Source organism: Rana temporaria, chromosome 1, assembly GCF_905171775.1.
Source record: "Rana temporaria chromosome 1, aRanTem1.1, whole genome shotgun sequence".
NCBI classification, from domain to species: domain Eukaryota; kingdom Metazoa; phylum Chordata; class Amphibia; order Anura; family Ranidae; genus Rana; species Rana temporaria.
This window is the reverse complement of record NC_053489.1, coordinates 460,677,841-460,690,350: the sequence shown is the minus strand read 5'-3', so window position 1 is coordinate 460,690,350 and position 12,510 is coordinate 460,677,841. Positions and strand designations below refer to the sequence as shown.

At 42.6% G+C, this 12,510-nt stretch overlaps 1 protein-coding gene across 2 annotated transcripts in view; it reads right to left on the bottom strand.

Moving 5' to 3' along the window:
• PDLIM5 (PDZ and LIM domain 5) overlaps positions 1-12,510 on the bottom strand; it is a 179,845-nt gene that overhangs the window by 153,155 nt on the left and 14,180 nt on the right. The gene's annotated exons all lie outside the window — the stretch shown is intronic.

Below are 12,510 nucleotides of genomic sequence, written 5' to 3'. Positions count from 1 at the left end.
TACATAGTGGGGTTCAAGTGATCTGTTTAAAAATGGACTATTCAGAATGTATTGCCAGCTGGCCACTGGACAGTTTATGTCCCGCTGCGAGGTTGCAGATGTTGTCCCAAGCTGCAGGAAAAAGACCCTGGCTTCCACCTGCAGAGAGGATTAATACAGCAAGTGCTGAGAGCTGGGAACTGAACTCCCAATAAACTGACATTCTACCGAGAACCTGTTTCTATTTTCATTCTTTGGCTGTGCAAAGTTTTCCTGTTCAGTGCACCTAAAAAAATATGTTAGGTTATGTGATAACCATAAATTTTCTGCCTTTTCACATACCGGTAAATACCTACATGATAACATTCTGTATATCTCTGCTTTACAAAGGTGACAGATTCCATAGGTCTTATATTCTGTACAGTTAAAGCTACTGTCTACTCAGGTATTGGAAGAAAAATATATATATATATTTTTATATATATATATATATATATATATATATATATATATATATATATATATATTATATATATATATATATATATATATATATATATATATATATACACACACACACAGTATCTCACAAAAGTGAGTACACCCCTCACATATTTGTAAATATTTTATTATATCTTTTCATGTGACAACACTGAAGAAATTACACTTTGATACAATGTAAAGTGCTGCGTGTACAGCGTGTATAACAGTGTAGATTTGCTGTCCCCTCAAAATAACTCAACACACAGCCATTAATGTCTAAACCGCTGGCAACAAAAGTGAGTACATCCCTAAGTGAAGGATGTCCCATAGATACTCAATAGGGTTTAGGTCTGGAGAAATACTTGGCCAGTCCATCACCTTTACCCTCAGCTTCTTTAGCAAGGCAGTGGTCATCTTGGAGATGTATTTGGCCTCATTATGTTGGAATACTGCCCTGCAGGTGAGTCTCCGAAGGGAGAGGATCTTGCTCTACTTCAGTTTTTTTTACAGTACATGTTGACATTCATGGTTCCCTCAATGAACTGTAGCTCCACAGTGCCAGCAGCCCTCATGCAGCCCCAGACCATGACACTCCCCCACCATGCTTGACTGTAGGCAAGATACACTTGTCTTTGTACTCCTCTCCTTGTTGCTGCCACACACGCTTGACACCATCTGAACCAAATAAGTTTATCTTGGACTCATCAGACCATAGGACATGGTTCCAGTAATCCATTTGCTTAGTTTGCTTGTCTTCAGCAAATTGTTTGCAGACTTTCTTGTGCATCATCTTTAGAAGAGGCTTCCTTCTGGAACAGTGTGTGGCATATGGTATGAGCACTGACAGGCTGACCCCCCACTGGCAGCTGTCAGAAAAACACTGATCAATGGCTCCAGCCATAGATCGGGAAAGGTTTTCCAGGACATCCTTTCAACAGAAGTCGATCACACTACTTTCATCTGGTTCAGCAGGGACAGACAAATTTGGAACAGTGTGTAGCTGGCCTTGACTGAAGTCTATTGTGAATTTCGATAGGTGCATGGCCAGCTAAGGAGGGAGGGACTTCAATGTAGGCATTCATTCATAAAACCAATTTTTTTTTTCAGCCTACAAACAATTTGAAAAATATACAATGTGGCCCTTGTACTGAAAAGGTTGGAGACCCCCTTATCCTACACAAAACATACAGCATCAAACATATTCGGTATGTGTAATGGTGTGTATCCTGCTGTAAGTGGCTGCTTTTGCTAAAAATTATCCATGCAGTGACTTTTGTAGCCGCTAGATTCTGCCCCAAGTGGCTGTCTCCCAGTGGTTAACAGACGCTGCTATATAGAAAAGTTTTGGCGCTTACAGGCCCTCTTTGGCCCTCTCCATCATTCATACCACTCATAATATTACACTTCCACATTTCATCGTGTTCTGCGCATGAGTGGAGGAGATCTTGTCACTAAACAGCTCATCTTCCATTCACAGAACGCAATAAATGTCAATAAAAACAACACACTTTCGCTCTGTCAATAGGCATTAAATACTCATGGTTCTGTGGAGAGGGGATTCAGTCGGTGCTTCGTGTTACATCACATTGAGGACGAATATATCTTCTAGGGAATGTCTGTGACAACACCAAATGAGTTCTAGTCCAGGACCAGGATGGAGGAGACCTCTCGAATGGTAAAGAGATTATTGATTGGACTGGAGCATAAGGGCCAGTTCACACCATAGAAACGCAGTCCGGATGCGTTTTTGATGCTTTTCCGAAGCGTTTATATTGAGGTCCAGTGCTTCCCCCCCCCCCCTCTTTTCTTAACCTTAATGTGTGTTCCAGTGTGTTTTTGGCATGTTTTACAGCGTTCCAGTACAGTCCAATGCAGGAAAATTACAGCATGTTCTACCCTTTTTCTGGAACTGGAATGCACTGGAACTGCAAGCACTGGTGTGAACTATGCCATTAATCATACAACCCACTTTCCATGTGTTTTTGATGCAGAAAAAAACGCACTGGACTGCATGTGGTGTGAACTGGCCCTAAATGAGCAATTTCCCTTATGGACAATCAGGTGAAATGGGTAGCCCATACATGTGCATCTGCCTCCTGTATTTTATCCAGCAGTGATTTTAAACTAAAGCGCATCTGCAGTGTCCTTTTGAATAAGTCAGAAAGAATATGTATGGACCCACCATTAAAGTCCACCAGTTCCCAAAGGCATGCTATATGGAAAATTTCATCTTTAAGGTTATAAAAATGCACCCTGTTCAGTTAGAGTTTTGTGTTGGGGTCTCTGTCCAGGATCATATTCACTGTGGAGCGGAGGTCATAACATTTTCAAGTGATTTCTTCTACTCCAAGTCTAGTCCAAATCACCCTAGACTCCGACCATAGAGGTGCTGTTTGTGTGTGTGAGGTTACTGTAGTTTCTAAGAGAGCTAAACGTTGCTCAAAGGTGGTGGTATGGCCAGTCTCTAAGGAGTTGACCTGCATGGTCAAAAGTGAGGGGCATTATTCACTTTACAGGAACCCATCTCTTAGAACTTGTTGCATCATCTGGGTTAAACATTTCATGCCCAGTTTAGTGGTAAGAGTGGACAAAAAGCCTCAGGGTTCGCTAGCAGAGCTGGATGGCAGGTCACCGCTGACTGAGCGAGCGGCTGGTCCATGGCCTCAAGCCCCTTGTCTGTGTGCCTAGTTTAATTTCTAAAGACTGTCTTGTGTAGCCAGATCCTGAGGCTGCTCAGCTGAGAGTGGAAGAAGGGAGTCCTGTAGCTGTAGGCAGTTATCAGTGGGTCCCATGCATCTCAGGCACCATATTGGCTTCTTCCTTTTTGGAAGGTGGATAGGTAGGTAGAGGCACGCTGGGAGGGAAGTAATCAGCTACCAAAGAGCTGTGTGTGGATGGTCTGGTTCCCAAAGTTTCCTTAACAAACTTGGGCATGTACGGGTATAGAAGGTGACAAGGAGAGTCCAGACTGCAAAGTAGGATGGGACCTCACTCCGCCATCATGCGGGTACGCCCCTTCTGCAGATTTGTTTTGAGAAGACATTTAAAGAGAACAAAAATAATAAGAATAAAAAAAATAGTCAACAATAGTCTTAGCTGAAGCTCATTTCATCTGCCACAATTCACATGGACCAGAGTACCTTTGCTTGTTGAGATGTGCTCTCTGCTGAATTCAGGAGGACCACAGATAGCATTATTAAGATAAATGCAGACTATATTTACACAAAAAAACATGTGATCTATGGCACTGGCACCAGGCAGGCAGCTGCATCTTTTTTTGTTCAGAAGCCTAAGGCCCCATACACACGAGAGGATTTATCCGCAGATACGGTCCAGCGGACCGTTTCCACGGATAAATCCTCTCAAAGATATCCGCTGATTTCGATGGGATGGAGTGTACACACCATCCCATTGAAATCCGCGCGGAAATCCTCTGCCGATGACATGTCGCGCCGTCGCCGCGATTATGACGCGGCGACGGGCGCGACGCTGTCATATAAGGAATTCCACACATGCGTCAAATCATTACGACGCGTGCGGGGAATCCCTTTGGACGAATGGATCCGGTAAGTCTGTACAGACGAGCGGATCCATCCGTTGGAATGGATTCCAGCAGATGGATATGTTGTGCAGCACAACAAATATTCGATCTGCTGGAATCCATCCCAGAGGAGATTTCTCCGCGGAAACAGATCCGCTGGCGTGTACACACCATAGGATCTATCCGCAGAAACCCATTTGCTGGGATTTATCTGCGGATAGATTCTATCGTGTGTACGGGGCCTAAGAGTAATTAATGCAGAACCGAAGCAACGCATATGAAGCCAATGCCAACAGTCTGTGATCCAGGAACTTGTGCTCTGCAGACAGAGCACATCAGTGCTCATTAATTAAAATAAATAAACTTGCATCCATTAACTTACATTCCCCAAATCTAAACCAAGCATTACTGGAACTTTTATTTATTTTTATCTCACAGCGCATTTCCTACCTTTGCCACATTGTTTTAAGAATCCTCATTCAAAAGTCCACCAGCCTATTACAGCAATATATCTGTGCAATTACGGTTTCCAATACATATCATGTCTAGCTGCCCTTTTCAGTCATATCTCAGCAGATAACAGTAGCTGAAATGTTCCACAAATGCATTCCAACAACTGGTTTACAAGACATTAAAATACTGCAATTTTACTTCCCCCCAAACTTGCTGCTTCCAAGCACATTATTCAAGCATCTATGGTCCTTTCCAAATATCTTTTGAAAACACTTTTTGTTTGAGACTTCCTAATGGATTTTTTTAGCTCCTCACAGCTTCTCTATTCTGCAGTGCTGGAAACTAGGCAATGAAAAAAATATACACATAGTGTCTGTGACTGCAAGGGGTCTGGTCCAGGAACATAGGATGTCCTGCCAACAAAATTAAGGTACTCGAAAATAATCTCCTCAAGTGCCATTAATACAAATGTTAAGTGTACACCTAAATAAAGACAAAATATTTTAGGGGATGGATAAATATAGAAGGGTAATAAGAGAAGCACAGATAAAAAAAGGCGATACTTGAACAAGGTTTGATGCTGTAGCTGTATCAGAATTAAATGTCTGTTTACTGCGTTGTAATGCCTTCAGTAGCTTTAAAGGGGTTGTAAAGGTTTGTTTTTTATTTTCTAAATAGGTTCCTTTAAGCTATTGCATTGTTGGTTTACTTACCTTTTCCTTCAATGTCCCTTCTAAATGTTTTTTTTCTAAATTTCTCACTTCCTGTTCCTCCTCAGTAAGCTTGCCCCCATCATCCGAGCCGTTCTGGCTGGGGGTTAGTCAGCGTACTCACCCCCTCCCTTGGGACTACATCCCTGCTCGGAAGATGGGGGCAAGCTTAGTGAGAAGGAACAGGAAATGAGAAATTCAGACAAAGAAAAAAAACATTTAGAAGGGAAATCGAAAGAAAAAGTAAGTGAACCAACAATGCACTAGCTTAAAGGAATCTATTTAGAAAATAAAAAACAAACCTTTACAACCCCTTTAACATACTAAAGAATCATATAGATCTTTTAAAGTGTATGCTTCTTTCCTAAAGTGTCGTTAAACCTGCAACATTAAAAACTGTCAGTACATGCTATATTATGTGCTGTTCATACTCAATCAGTCACTATAGGATTTATATTTTGTATTCTACAAAAATAACCTGGTTGATCCTGCTGTTCAACGTCCCTGCTGCAGCCTGAGATTGTGTGAACCAGCCATTGCCACATCTACTGAGCATGCTCGAGCTTCTAAGTTGTTCATTTCCTCCTTTTCCTTATCTGTGAAGACCACGTGACTATAGAGTCACACATGTGGGCTTACAGAATACTTCTATCAATGACACCTCCATTCTCACTAAACATCATAACACATTGGAGGCATGATATTACATGTTTATTGATGGAGGTGTAACCTCCCTGTAATTGTAACCACATATAAACAATAGGCACAGACTGGAGGGGCATGAAACTCCCCCTAGATAGTCCACACAAAATTGTCAAATACAGTTGTACAGGGAGTGCAGAATTATTAGGCAAGTTGTATTTTTGAGGATTAATTTTATTATTGAACAACCATGTTCTCAATGAACCCAAAAAACTCATTAATATCAAAGCTGAATATTTTTGGAAGTAGTTTTTAGTTTGTTTTTAGTTTTAGCTATTTTAGGGGGATATCTGTGTGTGCAGGTGACTATTACTGTGCATAATTATTAGGCAACTTAACAAAAAAAATATATATACCCATTTCAATTATTTATTTTTACCAGTGAAACCAATATAACATCTCAACATTCACAAATATACATTTCTGACATTCAAAAACAAAACAAAAACAAATCAGTGACCAATATAGCCACCTTTCTTTGCAAGGACACTCAAAAGCCTGCCATCCATGGATTCTGTCAGTGTTTTGATCTGTTCACCATCAACATTGCGTGCAGCAGCAACCGCAGCCTCCCAGACACTGTTCAGAGAGGTGTACTGTTTTCCCTCCTTGTAAATCTCACATTTGATGATGGACCACAGGTTCTCAATGGGGTTCAGATCAGGTGAACAAGGAGGCCATGTCATTAGTTTTTCTTCTTTTATACCCTTTCTTGCCAGCCACGCTGTGGAGTACTTGGACGCGTGTGATGGAGCATTGTCCTGCATGAAAATCATGTTTTTCTTGAAGGATGCAGACTTCTTCCTGTACCACTGCTTGAAGAAAGTGTCTTCCAGAAACTGGCAGTAGGACTGGGAGTTGAGCTTGACTCCATCCTCAACCCGAAAAGGCCCCACAAGCTCATCTTTGATGATACCAGCCCAAACCAGTACTCCACCTCCACCTTGCTGGCGTCTGAGTCGGACTGGAGCTCTCTGCCCTTTACCAATCCAGCCACGGGCCCATCCATCTGGCCCATCAAGACTCACTCTCATTTCATCAGTCCATAAAACCTTAGAAAAATCATTCTTGAGATATTTCTTGGCCCAGTCTTGACGTTTCAGCTTGTGTGTCTTGTTCAGTGGTGGTCTTTCAGCCTTTCTTACCTTGGCCATGTCTCTGAGTATTGCACACCTTGTGCTTTTGGGCACTCCAGTGATGTTGCAGCTCTGAAATATGGCCAAACTGGTGGCAAGTGGCATCTGCACGCTTGACTTTTCTCAGTTCATGGGCAGTTATTTTGCGCCTTGGTTTTTCCACACGCTTCTTGCGACCCTGTTGACTATTTTGAATGAAACGCTTGATTGTTCAATGATCACGCTTCAGAAGCTTTGCAATTTTAAGAGTGCTGCATACCTCTGAAAGATATCTCACTATTTTTGACTTTTCTGAGCCTGTCAAGTCCTTCTTTTGACCCATTTTGCCAAAGGAAAGGAAGTTGCCTAATATATTTCAATAATTTTTATTAAATTTTTCATTAGAAAGTAGTATATGCATTACAGAACGAAGAAGTAGACATATACATAAGATTTAGATGAGTACAGTATCACAAATCATTGGAACGATAGGTATCAGTACACATTAACACATTCTGCGGCGTATCATGTTCATATTCTTTTGCAGTGTCATGTGTCCCAAAATTGTGTGGAGACCCCGGGAGGCTTTCCTAGGGTAGGTAGCCATAGCTAGCCCCTTGCGATCCCTCTCTATGGTCGCGGAGGCCAGCTCCTTATATAGGAAGTATGGTTCGTACCCCCACTCTCACCCCCCAAGTCTCTCCCGCTGTGGCAGATTTTTGAGTGATATGACTGTGACAAAAGATATGCTTGTATTCATAAATTCGAGGAGAACAAAGGAAGAGTAAGCATAGAACAAAAAGATAAAGAGAAGAGAAAAGTAAAGAATGAAATATCAGAGTAGTGTATCAAAAACAGGACAGAAAGGCTGTTGTCCATTAACATTGACACTACCAACATTGTTGTACGCCCTAGCTGACCATGACCCACCTTTGTTTCATATTATTGTTATAGTGCATTCCAACTACCTATTTGCTGCTGTGTCTAATGTGCCATGGAGCCCATAAGTTGTTGATCTTTTCATACTTTCCCAAAGCCGAAGCATGGAGGATTTCGTAGGTGCTGTGAGTGTGCACCGTGTTTATAATTTCTGCCATTGTGGGGGGATTTATATTCTTCCAATGTCTAAGAATTACTAGGCGGGTGGCTAATAGAATGTGTGAAACTACCATTGTCTGGGATTTAGGGATTGCATCAATGCCCATGGATAGTATAGCCATGGCAGGATGAAGTGGTGGGAAGGAGTCCGAGACCCCAGCCAGAACGCCCTCTACCTGTGACCATAGTGCCCTGATGTTCGGGCATTCCCACATTATGTGGAAAAGTGTACCCCTCTCTCCACACTGCCTCCAACAAGTTGCATTGGCGTTTGGGAACATCTTGGCCAAGCGATGGGGGGTGAGGTACCAACGAAGTAACAGTTTCTGGTGCATCTCAAGGAGATTGGTGCTCCTGGTGGAGGCCGTCAGAATCCTTATGGATTTTGCCCAGGATTGAACTGAGTAACTTACCCCAAAGTCTTGCTCCCAAGCTATAATATTATGTTCTTTGACTAATGTGTCTTTCTCCTGTAGGCCCTTGTATAAGATAGATATGCCCTTGGGTTTAGTGGACGGATGGAGAAAGAACTTTGTCATCTGGACTGGAATGTGGGTAAAAATCTGAGGAGATTTTTTGAGCATTTGGGAAATCTGGATGTACCTGTATCTTTCACTAGCTGGAAGGCTGAACCTCTGTTGCAGAGCTTCAAAGGACATCATGTTAGGGCCCTCTATTGTATCTTCTAGGTGATTTATACCTTTGTCCCTCCAGGAAGTGAGATTGATGTCCGTGATTAGGTTATGAATGGCTGTTATGGGGAATTTAAACGACTCTGTGGGACCGGTCCATCTGTAAGCTGTACGTAGGTGGGCCCAAGCTCTCAGTGATGCTAAAATCGGAGGGGCATATCTTTTGTTTAAGGATTTAGTAAGATGAGCTGAGAGTAAAAACTCACTGAGGCTTCCCCTTGGAATCTGTCTCTGTTCTAGGTCTTTCCACTGTACTTCAGAATCGGGGTTGAACCAGTGAGCTAGTTGAGCTAGAATAGACGCAAAGTAGTAGTCCTGTAGGTGGACATGACCTACTCCCCCCGCTGATCTACTCTTAATTATCCTACCAAAAGCGCACCTAGCTCTTTTGCCCTGCCACAAATAGTTGTTTAAGATGGCTTGTATAGATTTAAAATAGATATTGGGCAGGGGGATAGGGAGGGTTCTAAATATATACAAAATTTGAGGTAAGACAACCATCTTGAAGGCTGCCAACCTTCCCAACCACGACAACTCAGATATGGCTAGTTTTTGAAGCTTTGATTTGAGGGAGTTCAAAAGGGGAGTATAATTAGCAGGTACTAAATCCTCAGGATTGGAGGTAAGTTTTATCCCCAGGTATATATACCCTCATCTTGCCACACATAAGGGAATTTACTTTGTAAGGCCTCTTTCAGCTCCTCGCCAACACCCATATTCAGCACGTGGGATTTCGCCTCATTCACTTTGTAGTATGATATGGAAGAGAAGGACTGAAGTGTGTCTTGGACTGCTGTCAAGGATTCCTCTACTTTAGATAAAATTAAGATGATGTCGTCAGCAAATAGGCTTATGACATGCTTTTTTGGGCCCACTATTATACCAGAAATTCGAGGGTGCGACCTTATTTGGGCGGCCAGGGGTTCCATCATTAAATTGAAAATAAGTGGGGATAGGGGACACCCCTGGCGTGTGCCATTTGATATCTGAAATGGTGTTGAGAGTGTACCAGCTACATAAACCTGAGCCGATGGGCTTGTGTATAGCGCCATAATGGCCGAGAACATCCATCCCCTAAAGCCAAACTTTCGTAGGACCTCCGCCAGAAATCCCCAGTGGATCCTATCGAACGCCTTCTCTGCGTCCAAAGATAGGAGCAGAGAAGGCGTTCCCCTACGTTTAGCGATATGCATCAGGTTGACTAGGCGTCTGGTAGCATCCGCTGTCTGTCTGCCCCTAGTGAACCCTGTCTGGTCAATATCCACGATTCCCGGCAGTATAGTCATCAATCTAGTAGCTAAGAGCTTGGCATATATCTTAACATCATTATTTAACAGTGAAATCGGCCTAAAGTTCTGTGGGACGTCCGGGGACTTCCCTGGCTTCGGGAGAGCTATAATTGTTGCCTTGAGCATCTCTTGGGGGAATGAGGAAGACGCAGCAGCAGAACCGAACACTCCTACCAGATGCGGACACAGAATGTCCCTAAATGCCCTGTAATATTCCCCAGTGTACCCATCCGGGCCTGGCGATTTATTGAGTGGAAGAGAGTTAATGATTCCTTTTACCTCTAGTTCAGTGATGGGTGTGTTAAGATGTTCGAGTTGGACTTGTGTTAATTGCGGAAGGTCAATTTTTTCTAGGAAGGCCTTTATTGCGCCCTCCGTGGGTTGTGGGACTGTTTGATCTTCTTTAAGATTGTACAGCGAACTGTAGTATTGGCTGAAAGAATCAGCTATCGCTTGTGGGTGGGTTTGTTTGATTGAGGTATGGGGTTGAAGTATGTGGGATATCTGGGATTTAATTCTATGTCCTTTCAGTTTATAGGCCAAAAGTTTCCCAGCTTTGTTACCACTGGTGTAGTAGGAGAGTTTTAGTCTCCTTGAGGCCCTCTCAAAGTCCTCAAGGAACTTAATTCTGAGCTCAGTGCGTAGGTGGGAAATTTGGTTCGCTAGGGAGTGAGATGGGTGTTCCATATTTTGTCTGTCTAACGCGTCTATTTGGGAGATAAGTTGCTCGGTCTGCTGCCGCCTTTCCCTCTTCAGTCTCGCCCCCTGTTGTATCATAATACCTCTTATAAACGCCTTGTGGGCATTCCATAATACGAACGGATCCTCTACCGTCCCCTGGTTCAGATCAAAAAATTCCTCTAGCTTTTTTTCAATGCACGACCTGGACGGACCTCCCCTCAGCAGGCCAGGGTTGGCTCTCCACAAATAGGTGGGGCTATGAGAAGAAGAATCCTCTACAGTCAATCCTACCGAGGCATGGTCCGACCACATGATGCTACCTATCTTGGCTTTTTTACATTTGAAAAGTAGTGATCTGTCTACGAGAAACATATCAATTCTGCTATAAGACCTATGTGCAGTAGAATAAAAGGTAAAATCTCTCTCGTTTGCATTCAGGCAACGCCATAAGGAAGTTGCCTAATAATTATGCACACCTGATATAGGGTGTTGATGTCATTAGACCACACCCCTTCTCATTACAGAGATGCACATCACCTAATATGCTTAATTGGTAGTAGGCTTTCGAGCCTATACAGCTTGGAGTAAGACAACATGCATAAAGAGGATGATGTGGTCAAAATACTCATTTGCCTAATAATTCTGCACTCCCTGTATGATGGATTAAAACATTGGATATTAATTATGTATTTTTCTTTTATATCTTGAAGGCTGTTTTTTGTATCTCCTGCCACCAATGTTTTCCTGCAGATGGGCTGGGTGACATGGCAGCTATACAGGCATACCCCACTTTTAAGTACACAATGGGGTTTATTTACTTAACCTGGAAAGCACAAAATCAGGCTCACTTCTGCATAAAAACCAATGAGCTTCCAGGTTTTATTACCAAAGCTTAATTGAACAAGCTGGGGTTAGAAGCTCATTGGTCTCTATGCAGAAGTGATCCTGATTTTGCACTTTCCATTTTTAGTAAATAAACGTGATGGTGTACTTAAAGGAGTTGCTGTCAATCAACTCAAGGGCCGGTGGGAAGGGGGCCGAGTCCTGTAGTTGGCGGTTATGGACGGGGTTAGCTGATGCGGGGAGGAGCCGAGACAGCTGCCGAGGGACCCCAGAAGATGAGGATCTGGGCCACTCTGTGCAAAACGAGCTGCACAGCAGAGGTAAGTATAACATGTTTGTTATTTTATTTTTTATTTTAGATCGAACCTTTAGTACCCCTTTAAAAGTGAAGTCTGCCTGTATATCAATTATGAAAAAAGGGATTTCCTTTTTTTATTATTATAAATTTATACCATCATTCATTAACATAAAGAAAAGCTCCTGTGAGTGCAACCCCAGCATTTTACTGTGCCCAGCAAGTACAGATGCAGCATCTAGCTCAGATGTCTTTAGGTTGTAAGAGTCAATGGAAGACTGAAATGCACTGCAGCTGGAGGGGCTGAATGCTGTACCAAAAGGTAAATGCATTTAGGGCCCTAAGCATTCAGCGATGAATAGCCAGAATGCAGAATACATGCGCAAAATCCCTGAAAGACTGGTAATAAGTATAATATGGCTGCACTACTTTCTAACCCCACTTACTGTTTTGCATAACCAATACACACACCCTCTGTTTCAACACTATAAACTGCAAGAAATCCTACATGCTCACCTTTCTCATTGCTATTATGCAGAAACTACATGTAATCCCACTTAGAAAACTATTTTTCTTGCAAGTATAAAGACACCCATTCAGCCTTAGTAAAAACAAAATCATGCCTTCTC